Source organism: Pantherophis guttatus, chromosome 7 (genome assembly GCF_059756535.1).
Source record: "Pantherophis guttatus breed Tessera chromosome 7, ASM5975653v1, whole genome shotgun sequence".
NCBI lineage: Eukaryota > Metazoa > Chordata > Lepidosauria > Squamata > Colubridae > Pantherophis > Pantherophis guttatus.
The window spans coordinates 47862707-47880384 of record NC_142069.1 but is presented as its reverse complement, the minus strand read 5'-3'; the positions used below and the strand labels follow the sequence as shown (position 1 = coordinate 47880384).

Below are 17678 nucleotides of genomic sequence, written 5' to 3'. Positions count from 1 at the left end.
TACATACAAAGGTATAAATAAAAATAAGTAGCTGGCAGAATGCTGAGAGAGTTTCTGCAGCTCAGAGTTCTGTAAATAAAAGCGCTGAGCTAGAGCGTATCATTCCTCTCATTCACAAAAAGAAAGTGGCAACTGATACAAGTATGAAAACCCTCCACAGCACAGCTGGCTGTTCAGGAAGGTAAATCCTGCCCCAGGGTTTTGGAATGTTTTGCTCCTTTAAATATTTCTCAGTTAAGCAGAATGCAACAGCATTAGAGTGTCACTCATATTCTGAATGAAAAGTGGGCTGGATTAGCAAAGAGTCATCTTGTACCATTTAAACAGCCTGCTGCAATGTACTTTCTTTCCTATGTTGCCAAACTTTTATTTTCTGATGCTTGCACCTTTGTTTCTTTCCTGCCAGCTCAGCAACAGATCTTTCTAAACTTTAGAATTCAGTACCGCCATGTGGAACTGATTGTGTATTAAGGATGCATTGCTTTACCATGTTTGCTGTATTTGGAATATACAAATACTTGTCCAGGATACAATGGTTATTGTTATTAGACTTTTTCATTTTGTTAAAATATATGATAAAGTTCTCTAGACAACCTCCCCCTGACAAAGCCGATATTGGAGGATGAAATATATTTAAAAACACAGAAGAGAGGAAATATATTTAAAAATGCATATTTAGAGAAAAATATTCAGAATTGAATTTTAATATGAATATTCCTGTGGATTAAATTATGCATTCAATGCAGAAACCACATGGGACAAACTGTCAGGCCCAAATACAGAGATGAAACTGTGAGATTCAACCAAATTCAATCCTTCATTTGCTTATGCCTAATGGACAGAATCTTGCCAAACTAAAGTCATAACCTTCTAATCTACTAGATATATCCTGAGAGATTCTAGGGAGTGGTACCCTGAACCTCTTCCCACCTCCCACTTCCAGCTCAGAGCTGCACAGTTTCTTAATCCAGGTCTCTTTCCGAGAATGCTTTCAGTTGGCAGAGCTGCTACAGGTGCACATTTCATCACCTCAACTAATGAATTTGTATTGTGTTCAGTATTGTATAAGATATAATTTAGGAACAACTGGTCTATACTTGACTGATCCCAGACAGAAGGCAACTCCCTAAACGTCTTCATGGCCTTTTTGCTTGGAGTGCACTGATTTTTTAAAATCAATCTAGGATATGATTTTAAAAATGTGGTCACTAATTTGAAAGGAAAGCAAGCTTCAGACTAGCTCAGCTGATATGTATCATTAATATGTACAAGTGAGGAAAAAATGTCAAAAAAAAGAAAAAGAATCTTGGATTTTATAGTGCAAATTTTTTCCCTGGATTCAAATGAGAAAGCGAAGGAAGATATTACAAACAGATCCCACAACTTTAAAGCCAGTTTAACCAGTAAGAATGATAATATTGCTACACTGCAGCACATACAGTAGTGCAGGAAATGTTCTTACCTTCAAGTGAACTTCACATCACAACTGCAGAATTCAGCAATGTTCATGACAAACTGATATCAGAATAATGAAGTGCATGTAATGAATTATCACTCAAATGCTGTGATTAAACAGTTTCATCACAATATCTAATGCTAGTAGAGAAGTTGTGACATTGCATGAGGATGTCATCGTATATGTGATGTCATTTGCCTCCCATTGTCCTCCTCCCCTCCTTGGATACCTATACCAGCATAGATGAAAAGCTAATATAGATTTGATGTAAGGAGGAGGAGAGAAAGCTTTAAAAACATGAGGCAGAAAGTACATAGGATGAGAAAAGAGAAGATAAATATGTTTCATAATGAATAACATTTTGCTACTTCCAGAAGGTAGTGTTCTGTGCCAGAAATTTAGATTTAAATTTAGATTTAGATTAAAATATTCTTGGAACTCCTACAATCTAAAATCAAGTTGCAGAAGATTAAAGGTAATTTTGTCCCTTATAGGAGGATGGTTCAGAAATCTGTTTCCTGTTATGAAATTCAATTTCGTTTATGTATAGTAGAGTGCCATACCAGTAGTTTTATGATATTTATATGAAATATTAATTTTAATAGCAGACATATTTTGACATACTAGTAAATCAAACATCTATTTATTATTACTATGGTTGGTTGCATAGCCAGATAGTTAGACTCGATTTGGCATTTTCCTAGTAAGACTTTCTCAAAGACCTGGAATAGCAGATCTTATTTTTATATACAAAACATGTGAAATCATAGCTGTCTTCAGTTCTTCAGTTGGTGTTGGCCTTCATATGTTATCAAGTTCTTTCCAAGAACCCAAGAATGTCAGAATTGGTATAATATATAGGCAGATTGATGCAGTGTGGCCTGATGAAAATTTTGTCAATGCACAGATTTTCTAAATGGCATCCAAGATTTTTGTATATAAGACCCAATATGCCAATAGTCACTGGGACCACCAGGAGTGCTTTATGCCATAATCTTTCATCTTCATTTTTCAGCTCTTGATACTTTATGGTTTCTCCAATTCTTTGTCTTCTACTATCTCCTGGTGTTATCACATGAATTAACCATGGTTAAATCTGGTATGTTATGAGTCAAGATGTTATCAGTTGTATTCAGAAGCCCATAATATTTTAACCTACTTGTTTTCAGCTATTTTTTCAACTCCGTATCCCCACCAATTTTTATTACCGGCACATGATAATTTTTCTAGATGTTCCAGTAAATCATTTTGGGGACCATGTTATGCCATTGTTTATAATCTGTTGTGATCTTGTTCTTTGCACAATCTGCACTTTGAATCATTTGACGATTTTTCAATTCTGGCATTGATTCCACTAGTCAGGATACCTTGCTCTTACGCAGCCAAAATCAAGCCTTCAGTTTCTTTTTTAAATGTTCCAGTTGTAAGCTATTGCAAGATTTTATCTTTAATCACTTTCCTTTTGATTTTTTTGCAGGAATTGATCATGTAATGCTTTTACACACCAACATTCTGATTTTGTTTTTATTACATTATTTTGATATTTATGTTTTTGTTTCCTGCACATTCAGTAAGTTCCAATTTTTAAATGGTAATCAACCAGTGCATGCTTTTCTCTCTTGACAGTTTAACCTGAAGTAAACCTCTGCTTCCATTTCTGCAGGACAGATATAAACTATCAATATCACTACAGGGAGGCAATGCATAGTGAGTACTCATTAGCTTTCTTGTTTTTTAGTCCAAACTTTCCAGTATAGCTTGTGTTCAATTAATAATTCTAGCAATATATCATATTTTTTTAAAAAAAGCTTTGGATGCAGAGATGTCCAGTTCTGAGCCATTACCTCACCTAAGAGCCAAGCAAAGGCATAGATTGGATTTGAACATAGGGATTTCTAATTATATATTGTATTAATGAAGAAAGGTGAAGACTCCCATTTAAATGTATTCCCTTAACATGGGAAGATTAGGAATTGATCCTGCAAAGTCATAGATTTAGAAGTGTATCTTCCATCTGGATCATGGGTATAAAACATGTGGTATCACATTGCTGTCATGTGATGTATTGTGACATTTTTCCCCTTCATGGAGCTGGGATGGGCATGGCCTGCGCGTAACACATCCGGCCTGCGAGCTGCCAGTTTGACACCCCTGATCTAGATCTTTCCTACTTAGGCCAAATAAGCATCTGCATAGGACTTTAGATTTTCCAAATTTAAATAAGTTCATATTCCTGTGGAAGAATTACAGTATTATTAAAAGATGCTAGAGATCTCTAAGGGTAGTTATCATAGAGAGTATTCCATATTTTCTATGGAGAAATCATAATAATTAAACATTTATTCCATATGTTTTAGAGCAGGGGTGTCAAACTGGCGACCCGCAGATCGGATGCATCATGTGCAGGCCACGCCCACCCCACCTCCGCAAAAGAAAAAAATGTCATGATATGTCACGTGACAGCAATGTGATGCCACGAGTTTGACACATGTGTTTTAGAGCAAGTAAGCTCATAAGAGATACCAGTAAATCATAGGTTGGTGCTTGCTCACTCCTGGAGTCAAGCTAACAATCAATTTGTAGTATGTTAATAATTAATCTTCTGTTATTAATAATTCTGTCACTCAATCAATTCATCTTAAATACTCAGCTACATAATTTACAGTAATACTAAGTATTGGTGAGAAAATGAAAAATTAGGAGTGCCCAATTGTGCAATAGCTAAATATCTAACATTTATTTGCTGGTCAGCAATATTATATAAATGACATACATGGATTTATATAACTAGAAGTGGTCAGAGAATGGATCTGCAAAAAAAGAATAAGTATAAGTAAGAATATGTATTTTACATATTCATTAATCCCTACTTTGAACTATGATTATATTATTATACCTATACCATTATTATATCTATATGTACCTAATTTTATTACATTTATTGTATTGTATTGTATTATAATATCATATCATATTAAAAATAAAATTAGGTCTAACCCAAGCAACAGTGAAGCCAGTGATTTTAAAATATGAATGATTATGTGAAAACATAGAGGAGGCGACATATTGGTCAATATCATCCTGAGGATAGTGGCAGATCTCTGCATTGCCGTAATTTTGGGACATGGAAAGAGCCTCAAATTGATGGTTTTGAATTATCTATTTTGAAACTTCTTTTTGTGTTGATAAATATATTATAATTATCTTGAATTATAAGGCAAGAGAATCACATTGGGACATGCAGAAGATCGGGTTGTTACCCAATACGATGATGGAAATTAATAATCCTGATGAAACCCACAATTATTATTATATGGAATACAATTATAATGTCACTCGGGTGGTTGTTTTTACTTTTATATATATAAGAAGATGTTTACTACTGATGGGGGCAGATATGATTGGAGATCTTGAATAAACTGTTGCATCCGCAAGCTATGTCACCCTATTATGGATGTTGGTTTTAACAATCCAGTGGAAAGACTTCAAGAAGATATTATATGGACTATAAATTTAAAGTTATTGTCTTTTCTTTTTTTTATTTAGATATAATGGAATATATATATATATATATTTTTAAGTAGTGTGGGCAGTGAATTAAAGATATCAAGAATTGTTGTGTATGGTAAATTTGTAAGACAGTGGGTGAATAAGCTAGCTACAGACTGATTAGTTTAAGAAAAGGGATTTTTAAGTGATACATTTAGGGGAGTGGAGGAAATGGATAGAGTGGAATAAATGTTAAATTAGATTTTATGGGGAGCCCGCTTTGAAATGTTATTAAAGTAGGACTTATTGTATAGTTTTAAAGTGGAAGGTGGTTTTGAATTGTTGCAATAATGCATAGATATAAAACACTATTATGCTAAATTAGAGTTATTTTATAATAGTTATAGTATAATGTGTTTGTTTTTTTTTGTTTTGTTTTTTTTTTCTCTTCTTCTTTTCTGAAATGTATGGATAAAGGGGGATTTATAATACTTTTAGTAAGTAAAGGTCAGTATTTTGAGGAGGGAGTAAGTAATCTGTTATGAATTAGGGTTTTTTTTTGTTACGAAGAAGTCACAGGGGGGGAAGGGTGGGGAGGGGGGGTTAGGGAGGGGGGGGAGGGGGGGGAAAAGGGGGAAAAATTTGTATTTGAAAACTTTTTCAATAAAAAAATAAAAAATAAAATTAGGTATATATAGATATAATAATGGTATAGGTATAATAATGTAATACATGTATTATATTACTATACCTATACCATTATTATGCATATATGTATATATACATACATACGTGCATCCCAGGGCAAGCAATTACTATAATAATAATAATTATATAATTATAATAATTACTGCAATTACTGCAAGTTCAAATCTCACCAGGTTCAAGGTTGACTCAGCCTTCCATCCTTTCAAAGGTAGGTGAAATGAGGACCCAGATTGTGGGGGCAATAAGCTGACTTTGTATAAATATACAAAAGTATGAAGGCTATTGCTTAACGCATGGTAAGCCGCCCTGAGTCTCCGGAGAAGGGCGGCATATAAATTAAAGCAAAAAAAAAAATTGTATACAAACACAGAAAAAGAGGAAGGAATATATATATACACCTCTCTCTCTCTCTCTCTCTCTCTCTCTCTCTCTCTCTCTCTCTCTCTCTGTGTGTGTGTGTGTGTGTGCGTGCGTGCGTGCGTGTGTGTGTGTGTAAAACAAGAAAAAGAAAAACAATATAGTTCACTAACACTGTTCACTCTCCCTCTATATATATTTCTGTCCTTATAAATATATGTGTTCTAAATATGCCTACACACTGATGCAACTCCTTCTTAGGCCTCTTATTTTTTTCCAGCATCTTATCAACTCCTTGATAGCAATAGCAATAGCATTTAGATTTATATACTGCTTCATAGTGCTTTTACAGCCCTTTCTAAGCAGTTTACAGAGTCAGCACATTGCCCCCAATAATCTGGGTCCTCATTTTACCAACCTCAGAAGGATGGAAGGCTGAGTCAATCTTGAGCTGGTGAGATTTGAACTGCCGAACTGCAGCTAGCAGTCAGCTGAAGTAGCCTGCAGTGCTGCACTCTAACCACTGCGCCACCTCGGCCCTTACATCAGCGGTTCTCAACCTGGGGGTCGCGACCCCTTTGGGGGTCGAAGGGCCATTTCACAGGGGTCGCCAAAGCCCTCTCTCACCCCCCCCCACGCCTTCACTCACCCTTACTCTCTGTTCTGTTGGATCGCCGGCCGTTCACTTACCCCACCCACTCCCAATCTATTGCTGCCTCCTGAGTCCCAACTGATGGCTAGAGGGAAAAAAACTGTTTAAATTCTTGCCGCTGGGCTTCAAAGGGCCGCCCTATAGCCAGTGGTGGGATTCTGCCGGTTTTAAGGGGTTCAGCCGAACCATTTGTTAAATTGCTGGCTTGCCCCACCCCTCTGCACCACTATTTATTGCCAATAAATAGTGGTGGGCAAGGAGCGGGCGAGCCAGCAATTTAACAAATGGTTCGGTGTTTTTTTGTAATTTTATTGGCCCGCGGAGCTTCAACATAGGCTAATTAGCCCTTGCTTAGATTGGCTCCCGACTCTCAGCTGATTTGCTCTCAGCTGTTTTGGGGAGGGCTCTGCTGCTTCCTTGCAAAGAGTCCTGGTGCATTTTTTTTCCCCTATCTATGCTGAAAAATGAAACCGAAACTAAAGCAGGCTGTTGGCTTTGCTGTTGCTGCAACTTGAAAAATTAGCCAGGCAGATTTCTTTTCTTTTTCCTCACCAAAAAAGGTAGGTGCAAACAATGGGAAATTTAGGGAAAAAGAGGAGAGTTCAAGATTTTAAAACACAAAAGAAAAAAAGCTCTATTTAACTAGGGAATTGTAATAATTGAGATACTATTAATTGTATATTGTGTTGAAAGCAGAAATGGTTAAGTTGTGGTTTGGAGGAATATATGGGGGAAATTATTTGGTTTATTATTATTGGTAAATATAATTAATTGATTTGTAAGAAATTGGATTGCATGGAAATAATTGGAATATTCATGTTCATATTGATTAATATACAAAAAAGGTAGTTATATAACTAATTGATTTATATTAAAATGTTGAATTTATATTAAACAACTGTAATATTACATAATTAACCAATGTGAGGATGGATATAAAAATAGATGACAATGGGAAGGGGTATAATATAGAATAGAAGAGAAAAATTGAATTTGATTAAGATTAGAGATGAGGATGAAGGGTAATATTGGTTTTTTACAAAAATAGATGAGGAATAAATATGGCAAAAAGGAAATATAGAAATTGTAAATTTAATTGAAATGACTAAACGCTGTTTAAATTTGTGAACCGGCCAAATACTCTGTTCAAAGAAAATACATTGTATGTTTGTATGTGTGTTTCTAATTATTGTTATTAATTCATATTTGTTCTCTTTTATTCTTTAAAGTTTAGCAATTCATTCTTTATCTTAATATCTTTATATTTGTTTGGGGTTGGCTTTCTTCCCTTTCACCTTTTTTATTGTGCAGCAATCTTTCTCCTCAAACCTACCACCTCTCTCTTTTCTTTCCTTCTTACTTTCTCTTCCTCCCCCTCTTCTTCTCCTCCCTACTTCCTCTTCCTTTCTCCTTCTCCTCCTCTCTTCCTCCCTCTCTTACCCTCACTCCTACTCTAATTTCCCTTTCCTTCCTTCATCCCTCTCTATTGCTGTATCTTTTTATGAATATGGACTACTCAGTGGGCTGAAAAAGTTATTTCTGACTGGTCCTCGCACTTTTGACCAGTCCTCGAACTTACGACTGTCCTCATATTTTACCTTTTTGCCCTATCTTGTCACCATGGTGAAGAGAAGCAGTTGTGAAATGAGTGACATGGTTGTTAAGAATGCTACAATGGGCATAAATGATGACCAGTCATAAGTGCGAAGACCGGTCAAAAGTGCGAGGACCTGTCAGAAATGACTTTTTTCAGCCCTCTGGGTAGTCCCTTTGTGCACATGGACTACTCAGAGGGCTGAAAAAGTTATTTTTGACTGGTCCTCGCACTTTTGACCAGTCCTCGAACTTACGACTGTCCTCACATTTTATGTTTTTGCCCTATCTTGTCACCATGGTGAAGAGAAGCAGTTGTGAAATGAGTGACATGTTAAGAATGCTACAATGGGCATAAATGATGACCAGTCATAAGTGCGAAGACCGGTCAAAAGTGCAAGGACCTGTCAGAAATGACTTTTTTCAGCCCTCTGGGTAGTCCTTTTGTGCATATAGACTACTCAGAGGGCTGAAAAAGTTATTTTTGACTGGTCCTCGCACTTTTGACCAGATCTTGAATTTACGACTATCCTCACATTTTACGTTTTTTTCCTTATCTTATCACCATGGTGAAAAGAAGCAGTTGTGAAATGAGTGACATGGTTTTTAAGAATGCTGCATGGGCATAAATGTGAGGATGGTCATAAGTGTGAGGACCAGTCAAAAGTGCGAGGCCCAGTCAGAAATTACTTCTTTCAGCCCTCTGAGTAGTCCCTATAGACATAGCCATGGCCAGCCGGTCACATGACCAGCTAGCCACGCCCACCCAGTCACATGACCTCCAAGCCATGCCCACAAAATAAGCCACGCCCACAGAACCGGTAGTAAAAAAATTTAGAACCCATCCCTGGTTGGGGGTCACCACAACATGAGGAACTGTATTAAAGGGTCGCGGCATTAGGAAGGTTGAGAACCACTGCCTTACATGATGATGATTTTCTCAGTTTCCCCATCATCTATCTATTTTGTTATTTGATTGAAATTCAAAAACTGCTTTTGAACATCATGATCTCTGAAACTGAATCCATCTCTCACCATGTGGGAAAGAAAACTAAACAAGGTGTCAGAAAAAGAGAGAAAAGAATATGCAACAATAGATAAAAGAAGAGATCAGGGGAAAAATGGGTGAATCTATCCACTTCTGGATTTGGCCCACCCATAGATTGTGCCAAATCTTTCCATCACTTGCACACAATGAGGTCATCAAAAGATTAATCCAATGGGAATGTGGTCTTGACAAGAAAAAAAAAACAAATGCCAAGCCTATTCTAGTGGAGAAATATTTGATTTTTGATTATAAGCTCCTCAGTGCAGGAATGACTCATCTTAGCCGATAAAGTACTACAAACACTAATGGTGTAATATAATTCATATTTTTATATGTTTATTTAAATAAACATCCCGATTCTTGTTTATTGAAACTTCCTTCCATTTATAGACATGACATTTCCCTGGTGTATAAATTAGAGGTGTTTGTCTCTTCACAAATGCATCTAGCTGAGCTATGCAGCAATTGACTAGATGAACATTGTTGCATGACACTGTATTACTTAATTGTCTATGAAACTGCCAACATTTTAAACAACAACCTTCCCCTGTCTGCAGCTGCGGCTATTTTGAAATTTTTAAAATAAAGTTTTATTTTATATACTTTTTTCAGGCTACTTTTAAGGCTTGTATGACAGGCAGTCATGAATTCAGCTTGTGAAAGTTCTCCTGTTACTATATTTCCATGCTGGGAACAGATAGATTTTTATACTTCTATCAGGTATACAGATGTTAAAAATAGAGAATCTGTGTCAGAAAAGTGGGCAAGAGGCAGAGACTCTTTTACTATGTTTATTTTTGCACTGTATAAACTTGCCCAATTTAGGAACAGAAAAAATGAATTGAATTCCTAGCCAGTGACCCAGCAAAGAGGCTGTGATTCTAGTGGAAGGGAGCAGTCTTCATTCTCTTTCCTGTTGGAATTCCCCAAACTACTGCTTTTCATGCTCACAAAAGTTTGCTTTGCTGGAGTTTTTCAGGAAGAAAAGGGACTTGCAGGGCAGAATCTAAATTAGAAATATGACCTACTGTCCCTTTCTGTCCAAACTGGTAGGACTCTGCGAATGTCCCCTTGGATCCCACCTATATGAGAAAGAAAGCTCTATAACTGTGATGGCGAACCTATGGCACACGTGCCAGAAGTGGCACGCAGAGACATTTTTCCGGGAACGTGACCTATCGCCCAACTCACCTGCAGCTGCGCATGCGCATGTGCGCCAGCTGGTGTTTGGAGCTCTGGTGCTCATGTGTGCAATTCAGGGGACCCAGCTGGTCTTCAGAGCTCTCCTGCGCATGCATGCACATTTGCGCATGCATGTGAGAGTACTGGTGTGCAGTATGCACATGCGCAGATGGTGTTCATGCACATGCATTGTGCGCACAAAAACCATGCATATGCACAGATTGTGTGGTTGCGCACACAGCGCACGGTGGGGGCGCACAAAAGCTGTGTACATGTGCAGATGGTGTGGTTGTGCACGCAGTGCATCGGAGAGGAGCCGCACATTACCACAGATGGCAAAGTGTGTGAAGCACATACCTGTTCAGCACTTGGTGAGTAAAAGATTCGCCACCACTGCTCTGTAATGTTGTCTTTTGTCATGGGTATTCAGCAAGCATTTTAGGTGATCTTTACTAGTTACCCATTGAAACTGTCATGTGTGAAACCAATGGAAAGTTACATTTTTGTATCTGTGCAATATCTAGCGCACCTCTTATTCTACTTTAAATAGATGCAATAGGAGATAAGCCACTATCAATGTATCGTTTCTCTCAAACTCTTATAAGTTATCACGTAGAGATCCTACTGTATTTGTAAGATTTTAAAAAAGTAATAATTAATTTTACTTATAACGGAGAAAACATAGTTGTTTTCTTCCTAATCATTTCTGTTATTTTCAAGTTATTTTCTTCCTAATCATTTCTGGCTTAAAATTAGTAGCCCATTATCTGAACTTCCACTATCTTGAAATCATCTTTTGTTTTTTAATCTAAGATTGCATTTTACCAATTCTCGAATAACATTTATCCCATTACTACAGCAGCATAATAATGTGAGCCATAATTATTCTATGTTCCCAAGCTTCACACAAAATCACTTTTAGATCTACAGTCTGAATCTCTATATATTTATTCAAAAATTTACTTTCAATCATTATCCAGTAAAACCTACTGCCCCAGTGCAGAATTTAGTATATCATCATCAGCCAAACTGGTAACCTCCAAATACATTGGACTACAATTTCTACTATATTCCTCCTACCATGGCCAACAGTTACGTTTTTCTAGGGAAATATAGAAGTCATAGCTCAATAGATCTGGAGGGTATAGAAGAAACTTCCATTAAATCATACAAACTACCAATTTTAGTCTGTGGATTCAATGTGCAAATGAAATTCTTATTTAGGCTACAGTTCAGTTTCTTAGAAGTAAACATCGATTTTTTAGTATATATGGTACCATTTGCTATTAGAGTCCAGTCTAGTGGAATGCAATTTCACCAGATTGGACTCTAATAGAATAACTTTCTAAAAGGAATCCCCAGGCACCGCATAAAAGTTTTATTATAAATTAAAGTTATTTAACTTTTAATTAACAGTGTAGCTGCTTGTAGTTCTGGGAATTAGACAACTTGGTCTTCTTAAATGCTTTTAATAATTTCTCTAATTTGAACCATTGATCTCTTGTCACAAAATTACTGCAGTTGCTAGCAATTTATGAACAAGAATATCAGCTCTTAAAATGGATGTATTACAGTCCATTGCAAGTGAAAATAACCTTAAGCCTTATTCCCTGGAGCTTGATAGCACCCATTAATGCACAGTGTATATTGTATACATATATTTCCATGGGGGGAGGGAGGAAGGGACGGAGAGAGAGAAAGAGAGAGAGGGAAAGAGAGAGAGAGATGCATGCATATGTACACAAGTAAAAATTATGATAATTGTAAATGAAAAATGGAAATGGAGATACAGTATGGAAGAACCATTAGCTGATAAAAGAGACAGTAAATAACATCTTGTCCCTGAATAAAGGTTTCGTTTCTTCACTCTTCTAAATTTCCTTAAGGAAGATCATTTCTTTTAGGACTGCTCATAACTATAGGCACCTGAATAATATAATCATTAGGAATCACTAGCAACCATCTCTTATTTCAGATCTACAGGATCCCCTTCAAAAGGCATGCTATGAATATGTAACTGCCTTTGATACTATTTTTCACGAATTTGAATACACACTGTTTTGGATTGGTTAATTGTGATGTGGTCTCAGATTCAAAAATAATATATGTTCTGCTGTTATGGCCACGTATAGTGTACCTAAATGATATTTTTTTTTCCAGAAGAACCATCTTCAAAAAGACTTGCATCAGAAATGTCTTAGAGACACTTCACAAACACAAATATTTTGCTAAATTGAAAAAATGTTTACTCTTCCTCAATTAACTGTTTGGATTACCAGATCCCTACAAAAGATCTTGTTATGTATGTAGATTTTGGGCGGGCAGTTTGAATTAACTGACCGTCAGCTGATTGGCTGACCACCACAGCTGCAAGGTATATAAAGGGAGCTGTTTCCCCTGGTCAGTTGCTGGGTTCTCACCCTACAATAAAGAGCTGTTGTCACTCACTGCCTGGCTTGCTGCGTCCTCATTCACCCAACCTAACATTGGCGACAAAGGTGGGATTTTGAGGCCAGAAGCCACGGAAAGAGCTGAAGTCATGAGCTGACAAGAGAGCTGCAGACTCAAATCCAGCCAGGCGAGCGAGCGGAGCACTTGGAGAATCTACCGAAGATGTCCACCTACGTGCCGCCAGCGCCTTTCAACCCCGCAGAATAGAAGTGGGGATCCTACATGTCCCGTTTCGAATGCTTCCTGGTGGCCAGCAATCAACAGGGGCTGCCCGACGTATGGAAGAAAGCCCTGTTCCTGAGCCAAGGTGTTCGATATGGCCGAGGCCCTATCGGAACTGAATTCGGTCCGCACCATATCGTGGCAGACGCTTCAGACACTGCTGAAGGACCACTATGCCCCAACACCATTGAAGTACATCCAACAGTTCGACTTCCGGCAACGGCTGCAGCAGGAGGGAGAATCGAACAATGAGTACGTCACTGCCCTGCGTAAGGCTGCAAACCAGTGCGAGTACAGAGACCTCGATGAGATGCTGCTAGAGCAACTAATCTGCGGAGTGAGAGATATTTATTTGCAAAGGAGGTTGCTTGCAAAGACAAATCTCACACTACACATCGCACTGGATGAGGCGAGGGTTCAAGAATCCTCATCCAAGGCAGCCGAGAGACTACAAGGGACGATGCAGGGCAGAATGGCACAGAAGTCAGCCCCGGTTCACCAGGAAACCGTGGGAACGGGGAGTGAGAGAGAGTCAGACGAAGAAGTCTACAGGACCGAATGTCAGACTGCGGTACTATCTCAAAAGTAAATGAATTTCCAAACTGCCAATCTTTAAGGAAATCTTTCTTTAATTGAGAACAGCCACCGGATCATGACTCCACGCGGACAAGACTGACCTTTTGCCTCCCAATCCCTCCCTTTCCGAACCCCAAATCTCTGCTTCTCATTGGCTGTCTTCCAAGTCATTCTTCAGACTTCTTCTCCTCGTCATTTCCCAGGAATGTGCCCCCCTCCCCTCATCTCCATGACAACCAGGCTTCAAAAGGATTTATCAGGCAAAAGTTTCAGAGTTTATCTTTCGTTCTCCTCTGCTCCCTCTCTATGCCAGCATTGCAACGCTGACATCCGGCCCCTCTCCCTTCACTCTCCAAGCGGGGCCTGCATGAAATAAATAACAAGTTTAGTACCTCATCCCCTCCGAGGGGTTACCCCACCCCCTCCTGGCTTGTTCGGGTGATCTGCATGGAATTTAGCTATGAGATGATCAGCTTGGATATTTGTGCTCTTCACCCAGGAAGCTTCTGACAAGGGGTAGCCCTTCCACTTAATTAAGTACTGGAGGCGCCCCCTGTGCCACCTCGAATCGAGAACCCGCTGTATTTCATAGTGGGTCTGGCCTCCAACAATTAAGGGCCCTGGGGGATCACAGGGTACCGGCCTTAACGTTGACCCTACTACAGGCTTCAGGAGGCTACTGTGAAAGACGGGGTGTATCCTCCCTAGTAACCGGGGCAACTGCAATTGTACTGTAACCGGGTTGATTACTTTCACTATTGGAAATGGCCCTATGAATTTCGGCCCCAGTTTTCTGGTCGGGAGTCTGAGTCTCAAGTACTTGGTGGAGAGGTAGACCTTTTCCCCCACTTGGAACGGTCTCTGGGGGTCTTGGTGCCTATCTGCTTGTTTCTTATAAGACCGTACTGCCTTGTCTAACATCCTCTTGACATTCTCCCAGGTTTCTCTTAGCATCGCCATCCATTCGGTCAAGGTAACTGAGGAAGGAGGCTCCCTCGGGTACTCTGGCATGGGGACGAAGTCGATGCCGCTCACTATCTTAAATGGGGTTAGTCCTGTACTACTGTGGACAGCATTGTTATATGTGACCTCAGCAAACAATAAGATGTCCGCCCAGTTTGATTGTTGATAGTCAACGTAGCACCTCAGGTACTGCTCTATCATGGCATTCAATCTCTCCGCCCCCCCATTGGTGCTCGGGTGAAACACTGAGCTGAGGCCTTGGGATGATCCTATGGATTGAAGGAATTCCCTCCAGAACTTCACTGTAAACTGGATCCCTCGATCAGAGATGATTCTTCTGGGTACTCTGTGCAGGCAGTAGATGTGTTTTACGAACAGTTTGGCCAATTGGCGGGCTGAGGGTAGTCTGCTGCAGGGTATGAAATGCGCCTGTTTGGAAAACAGGTCTATTACAGTCCAGATCACTGTGCTTCCGCTGCTCCTCGGCAGCTCGACTATGAAGTCCATAGCAATCTCCTCTCATGGCCTTGACGGTTCAGCTACCGGCTGCAGCAGCCCCGGGGGCCTTCCTGGTCGGGTTTTCATCGTGGCGCAGATGGTACAACTTTTTACATAGCTGTCCACGTCTTTTCTCATGTGGGGCCACCAAAATTGTCTCCGAGCTAAGTGTAAAGTTTTTAGAAAGCCAAAATGTCCCGCTGGTTTGACGTCGTGACTTCTTTTGAGGGTCAAGGTGCGCAAGGTGGATGGGACATAAAGTTTCATCCCTCTCCATGCTAGGCCATCTCTCTTTGTCAAGAGATGTTGATTGTCCCGGAACCAGGGGTCGGCCAATGTTTCTGCCTTGAGCCTCGTCGTTAGGTCACTCGCGGGCTGGCCCTGCTGGTCTCAATGCTGCCGTCTGGTGGTTACTTGGCCCACTCCTTGGGCAGAAGGGATGATGGGATTCACTATCTGCTCACATTCACTGTTGTATTGAGGCATTCGGAAGAGGGCATCGGCCAGAAAGTTATTCCCCCCTGGGATGTGGTTCAGCTCGAAGTTGAAACGATTGAAGTATTGGGCCCATCGGACTTGCCTGGGCGATAACTTCCATGGGGTCTTTAGGGCCTGTAAGTTTTTGTGGTCGGTGCAGACCTCGAACGGTGTCTGGCCTCCTTCTAGCAGGTGTCGCCAGGTTAACAATGCCCATCTCACCACGAACACTTCCTTCTCCCATGCCGCCCATCATCTTTCTGTGTCGGTGAGTTTGCAGGATGTGTAGGCGCAAGGTTGCTGTTCTTTTGGAGTAGGACTGCCCCTACTGCTACATCGCTGGCATCTGCTTGGATGACGAAGGGTTGTTCGGGGTCAGGATGCTTCAAGACTGGTTCTTTTGCAAACATTTGTTTTAGTGTCTCGAACGCCTGTTGGCAGGCAGAGTCCCATTGTAGAGGCTGTCCCGGCGGGGTTTCATTGTCGGACTTCCTATCTTTAGGAGGTCCGTCAGAGGTTTGGCAATTCTTGCAAAGGAGGGGATGAATTGCCTGTAGAAGTTCGCGAACCCCAGGAAGCTTTGTAGTTGCCTGCGGGTGCGTGGGGGTCGCCAGTCTAGGACTGATTGTACTTTAGCCGGGTCCATCTCTATCCCCTCGTTTGATACTCGGTAACCTAAATAGTCCAAACGCGATCGGTGGAACTCGCATTTTGACAGTTTGACATAGAGGTTCGCTTTCAGCAGTTTTTCCAGCATTTTGCGTACGAGGGGTATGTGTTCGTCCATGGTCTCCGTGTAAATGAGAATGTCATCTAGGTAGATGAGGACCCCTTTGTAGAGGTGGTCATGCAGAACTTCGTTTATCAATTGCATGAACACGGCTGGGGCTCCCTGTAGCTCAAATGGCATCACCTTGAATTGGTAGCTTCCCAGGGGGCAGTTGAACGCTGTCTTCCACTTGTCTCCTTCCCTGATGCATACTCGGTAGTAGGCTTCGCGGAGGTCTAGTTGGTGAAAATCCTCCCCTTGGCCAGGTGGGCTAGCATGTCCTTCATGAAGGGGATGGGATACAGGTTGTGTACGCAGACCGCATTGATGTCCTGAAAGTCAACTACCAGACGCATAGAGCCGTCTTTCTTCTCTTTGAAGAGGACCAGTGCCGCGACCCGTGGTTTGACTGGCACGATGAAACCCCTTCTTAGGTTTTTGTCTATGTAGTTCCACATTTCTTGCATTCCACGGGGCGTCATGCATACAATTTTGGTTTAGGAAGTTTCGCCCCAGGGATGATTTCGATGGCACAGTCGGAATCGCGGTGGGGAGATAGGATGTCGCACTCGGTCTCGCTAAATACCTGTGCTAGGTCTTGGTAGTCTTTTGGGATCTGCTCTGTGTCATGGGTGCTGTTGGATGTGGGCCCCAGTTGTTTCACGGCACCCTTCGGGAGGGGCCCTTGGGTCGGTGCCATTTTCTTTTGTTCAGGCGGGAGACATTGGGGTCCGAGTGTGGGGGGTGTTTGTTCTGGTTGGAACGGCAGAGGTTGGGGCCCTTTGGCTATCCTCAATCTGCAGATCCCCTCTTGCCACCAGATAATTGGACCCCACTTGTCTAGCCAGGAAAGTCCCAGTATGACTGGATCAGCCATCTTGGGGGCTATTATGAACCGTATCATCTCCCAGTGATTCCCTAGTTCTAGCTTCACTGGTTCGGTCAGGTGTGTGGTGCACGTTCCGCCTACTAGGGTCCCATCAACTTGTTCAAATCGAATTGGGTGGTTGAGCTTCTTAGCTCAGATTCCCAACTTTAGGACTGTGGGTAGATTAATCAGGCACCTAGTGCAGCCTGAGTCTATCAGGGCTTGGAAAGTCTCTTGGGTACCTGTCTTTGGGGCTGTTAGGCGTATGGGGAAAAGGAAAGGGTGGATGGGTCCACTCACCATTGGGTCATCTTCACCCTCGTCCTCGCTGTCATACGAGTCGGGGAATTGGTCTCCATCATCCGGGAC

General features: G+C 40.7%; 1 long non-coding RNA gene across 6 annotated transcripts in view; it reads left to right on the top strand.

The window, feature by feature from the left end:
* The first annotated feature begins 1679 nt into the window (after positions 1-1679).
* LOC117655712 (uncharacterized) overlaps positions 1680-17678 on the top strand; it is a 149667-nt gene continuing 133668 nt past the window's right edge. For 5 of the 6 annotated variants that reach the window (XR_015728722.1, XR_015728726.1, XR_015728724.1 and 2 more), the window contains exons 1-2: positions 1680-1931; positions 3120-3163. This is a non-coding gene — a long non-coding RNA (uncharacterized LOC117655712). Of the gene's footprint in view, positions 1932-3119; positions 3164-3813; positions 3884-17678 lie in introns of those variants that run through there. The other variant, XR_015728727.1, reaches the window with a different exon arrangement.